The sequence below is a fragment of the Atta colombica genome, unplaced genomic scaffold, assembly GCF_001594045.1.
Source record: "Atta colombica isolate Treedump-2 unplaced genomic scaffold, Acol1.0 scaffold198, whole genome shotgun sequence".
Taxonomy (NCBI): Eukaryota; Metazoa; Arthropoda; class Insecta; order Hymenoptera; family Formicidae; genus Atta; species Atta colombica.
Window position 1 is genome coordinate 431148 of NW_017259291.1, and position 5501 is coordinate 436648.

Consider the following 5501-nt stretch of genomic DNA (forward strand, 5'->3'; position numbering starts at 1 on the left):
ACGGTGATTTTGACGTCCAAGGTCATGCTCTGTATTTGATGGTACCATAAAGTGATTTTGCTGCATGACAATGCTCGACCCCATGTTGCGAAAGTGATCAAGACATACTTGGAAACATTGAAATGGGAAGTCCTACCCCACCCGCCATATTCTCCAGACGTTGCTCCCTCTGACTATCACTTGTTTCGATCAATGGCTCACGGCCTGGCTGACCAGCTCTTATGAAGAAGTAAAAAATTGGATCGATTCGTGGATAGCATCAAAAGATGACCAGTTTTTTCGACGCGGGATTCGTACGCTACCCGAAAGATGGGAGAAAGTAGTGGCCAGCGATGGACAATACTTTGAATCATAAATGTATAACTAGTTTTTTATAATAAAGCCTCGAATTTCGGAAAAAAACGGCGGAAGCAAAGTTGTACATCTAATAAATGCTCAATAAATAAATATACATACTTGTAACATTATAATATACCTTATATAAGGTCTTTCAATAAAGACGCTCGAAATTTGTTAGATCATAGCTATGTTATTAAAGTGACATCTGTCAAATTTGTTGTGAATTGTTTAGTAGTGTATGGCAAATCACCATGGAAGTGGTCATAATATTGAGCAACGTGTGCAATTCATAAACTTTCATTATCAAAATCAGTGCTCCGTTCCGTGCATTACGTGATTTTTATCCTCGCCACAACCGTCCTGCCGAGTCAACTATTCGACATTTGGTGACCAAATTCGAGTCAACCGATTCGATAAATAATCAGCTAACCAGTACGTCGCCGAAATGCAAGGTCTGCTGAAAACATCGCTGCTGTGCGTGAGAGTTCGGGAAAACCCGAGGCGGTCAATTTCTCGTCGCTCACAAGAACTTGGTCTTTCTGCGACTTCAACTTGGCGAATTTTGCGTCGGGACTTAGGTCTGCACCCCTATAAAATTCAACTGATCCAGGAACTTAAGGTAAACAATTATAGACAACGCCGTGTGTTCGCTGATTGGGTTCTGGAGCAGTTGGAAGTTAACTCAAATTTCGCCAAACAAATCATCTTTAGCGATGAAGCCCATTTTTGGATGAATGAATATGTGAACATGCAAAATTGTCGAATTTGGGACGATACCAATCCACGCAAGATATACTAGCTCCAAATGCATCCCGAGAAAATCACTGTTTGGATTTTGGTCTGGCAGAATCATCGGTCCGTACTTCTTTCAAAACGAAGCGGGCGTTGCCATAACCGTCAACGGCGAGCGCTACAGATCGATGATAAGCAACTTCTTGTGGCCTAAAATGGATGATATGGATATCGATAATATGTGGTTCTAACAGGATGGCGCTATGTGCCACACACCGCATGCCACGATAGACATTCTGCACGAGATTTGAGGGCATGATTATCTCGCGCGGCGGCGACGTGAAGCTGACCACCGAGATCGTGCGATTTAACGCCTTTAGACTTCTTCCTTTGAGACTATCTTAAATCGCAGATCTATACGAATAAACCGCAAACAATTGATGTTCTCAAAGTCAACATAACAAACGTCATCCAGCAAATTCAGCCAGATTTATGCGAGAAAGTCATCGAAAATTGGACCGCCCGAATACGTGTCACCAAGCGAAGCCGCGGCCGACATTTGAGCGACATTATATTCCATACTTAATGCCATAAAATATTCTTTCAAATAAAAAAAAAATTGAGTGGATATTTCACACACTTGTTTTATTTACATTTAAAAATTGAGCGTTCTTATTGAAAGATCTTTTATATTGTCACAAAAGTACAATTTTTGTTTTCTACAATTATCACTTCTATCGATAATTATCAAATTCGGATAATAACATTAAAATCACAGTTTTAAATAAAAATCAAGTATTATTTAATTTTGCATATATATCTACAAAATTAATAAATAATCATTAAATCAATACTATGTTATTAATTTCTTATCCTTAATCACATAATTTTTAAGTTTTAATGAACAGCTTTAACAGAGACGCGACTCCCGTAAGAATATCGATCTTTAATAGTATCTCGTCCATGCAAAGACAATGACTACGTTTACAGACACTCTTAATCGAATTTATTGACATCCGTAATTACATATGAAACTGGTTATTCCTCTGAAGAATGGAACGATTGTGATTAGCCAATTTCTAACTACGGACGTTATTAAACCCGATTAAAAATGTCTGTAAACGTAATCATAGAATATGGACTGCATCGTGTGTCAAACTGATCGACAAAAATGAGATAGGACGCGAAGACAGCCAATCTTATCTTTTTCTATTCAACGATGTAATGGAAGAAAGAATTAATGAGAACAAAATGATTGTTTTCATACTCCCTTTCTCTCATAACTCTATTCTCCCTAACTCCCATTTTTGTTGATCATTTGATATACTATTTAGATATGCGGATAACAGTCCATACTTTTAATTAATAAAATTCTTTCTTCCAATTAGTCAATCGAATGTTTCGAAACATTTGTATAACGTTAAGTGAACTGTATTCCCATTCTATACGGATCGCTGGTAATGTGTATGTACGTGTACGACATGAAGTCTATAACAGTATCGTTATTCCGTAATAGTATCGTTGTTGGAGAGGTATCTCTAGTGTTACTAAGAAACGTCTCTCGCTAACTCGGCTTTCTCTCTCGCCGCGTGCTTTTGAATTGAAGACACAAAGTAAAGGCTGAGAGTGATAAGTACAATTCTCGGATTTGCGATTTGAATAATGAAGAGTCTTCTCAGTCTTGACACATCAAAACACAAATGATACATATATCTCGCGAGATTCATTTGCTTAAAATATTCACTTGTGCTTTTTCGCTTAAAAATATGTCTTGTGTATAGTTTCTGCAAAATGTAAATGTGACTGGAATAAAAAATTAATTTTTCCGAATAGAAGTAAAATATAAATATAATTATATACATATGAAACAGTTTAATAAGATTAATATTTATATATTTAACAATACAACTTTATAATTTAAGTGAACATTTATTTTAACTATTTTTTTAAAAACATGTCTACTTATTGAAATAATTTTTTATCCGAGTTCTAAAATGGCGCCAAAAATTTTCGTTTTATTTTCAAATACAGTATAGAAGAATTTAATTTTTTCATAATTTTTTCGTAATTTTTTTGTTAAAAAATACGTATAATATATCTTTAAGCCGATTCTCTTAATTAATTTGATTTTATCGAGCGCATCATTTCATTGATTGTGCGCACTGCGCAGCATCGTTTCGAAGAGAAATTGGCAATATCTTCAAATTTTGGTATCTAACGTATAATAATACGGATTATATGTAGATTAAAGAGTACGAAACAATACGCTTATTTCTAGGTCTAGTATTCCGAGGGAAAAACGTCGTTAAATGACATGTATTTTTCATTTATTCGAGATATATTATGTATTGTACTTGCACATTTTAAATGGGTTATCATGTTTTTTAATCAATAATAGGCCAGTATTTATAGAGTGTGTTCCGTTTAATATCACTTTGGTCACTATATATATTCAATTCTTATATTCTTATATTTTTATATTTAAGACTGTCTTAAGTATATAGTCTTAAAAAAAAAACAGTCACGAACTATCAGAGGACCATATGACATATTAAGATATTATTTAAGATGATCTTGAAATAAGAACGGACTATCTTATTCAAATTTCAAAGAAGGATAAAATAATAATGCATCATGCATGAAACGAAATGCATTCATAATTAATTTCTATGTATTTGAGAATGTTAAATATAGTTTTAAATATCATAAGCCAATCACAGAGCTGCATTAAGATATTATTTAAGATGATAATGAAAAAAGAACGGATTACGAATACCGGCGATTAATTAGATTTTATTAATTGCATCACTTTACCGATTGCGCGGCGTCAGAGCGAAGTTGGCAACATCGTTTTCGAAGTTTTTGGTTAATAATGGGTATTCTCCAGCAATAGACATAAATGACACAATGTGAATCATTATATCCTTGTTGTTTGCGAATATTAAACAAAGATGAAATGATCATTGTGTTACACTAGACTAGTTTCCACTGAAGTCCTCTCAATTTGATTTCACTTCAGTGCAGTTTCCAATAGAAATACTAATACAATGCGATTTCCATTGGTGACCTTGTAGATCGAAGCGGGAGTGAAATGAGCACAATCAAACGCATTTTCATTGACTTAAATTTGATTCTACGCTACATTAAGTGTGAATTAATGTTTCAATGGAAACTAGACCATCGTTTCTTGTTAGAAAGCACTAATATAATGTGATGTTCATACGATACGATTTCGTAACGTGTTTAAATTTAAAGTGTAAATATATAGTCGCAAAAGTTTTGTGTCTTAATGAATGTAAATGTTTTTTTCGTGTCGAAAAATGATAAGGTGTATGTCGTGTACGATTAAGAATATATTACGTCAAGAATATTATGCATAATATTATAAAGTACGTGATCGTCGTATATTGCTGATTAATGTGCGGATGTAATTAACCCTATTTTCGTGAGTATTACGTGAGTAGCGGCTGAAAGCAGCGGAGAAAAAACCTGAAAGAAGAAAAAGTTTGGGAGACGATGACGAAGGAATTTCTTGTAAGAAGTATATAATATTTGTTATTTATTTATTACTATTATTCTTATTATTGTTTATTACTATTATTCATAACATCTCGATTATTTAGATAATTTATCTAAAGACTGTTCCAGAGTTCAGATCATAGTGATTTCTCTCACCATGTTCTATTGCCAATGTATACCAATTTTACTGTATACATAGGAAAGATTTTCGAGTCCGATACTAAATATACTTATACTCTGCAATCTATTATAAAACGAAATTGATATAAAGACAATTATATTTATTATTGAAAGAAGAATATTTTATTCTCTTAAATGAAAAATTCTTAAATCTGGAATAAAATGAGTAAGGTTTCGCGCCAAATATTATAGCGTTAGCCATTAAGTCCACACGCACACTTGTAAATTATAAATTATTTAAATATTAATTTTATAACAATTAAATTTTTTTAGAAATTATCTTGTTAATTATCTTGTTAAAAATCAATTTTTAGACAAATTAAATCCAATAAATACAATATGTGTGCTTATTTTGTAACAATATATTTAAACATTGTTTTTAAATATTTACTTCATAATTATGTAATTGCTAAATATCCATTTATAAGAATTCAACATGCAATATACATAATAATATAATTATTTTTTGAGATATTTATTTCTGTATTTATTTCTTTGAACATTGTTAAAATTTGAATTTTATATTTGTATGTTACAGACCGACAAAGTTACAATGCAATTACAACTCTGCTGCTGCGCATCATATCTGTGAGTCACATTATTTTTTATTTTACATTTTGCATTTTTATTTTATATTTTATATTATTTTTATTTTATTATATATTTGGAAATTCGTTTTAATATCAATATATCTTCAACTAGTTTTATAAAATCATAAGAACAAATTTTGG

At 32.1% G+C, this 5501-nt stretch overlaps 1 protein-coding gene across 1 annotated transcript in view; it reads left to right on the top strand.

Moving 5' to 3' along the window:
• Positions 1 to 5325: 5325 nt before the first annotated feature.
• LOC108686962 (limbic system-associated membrane protein-like) overlaps positions 5326 to 5501 on the top strand; it is a 73140-nt gene continuing 72964 nt past the window's right edge. The window contains exon 1 of the mRNA XM_018192495.1: positions 5326 to 5358. The gene's annotated coding sequence lies outside the window, so the exon portion shown is untranslated. The remainder of the gene's footprint in view (positions 5359 to 5501) is intronic.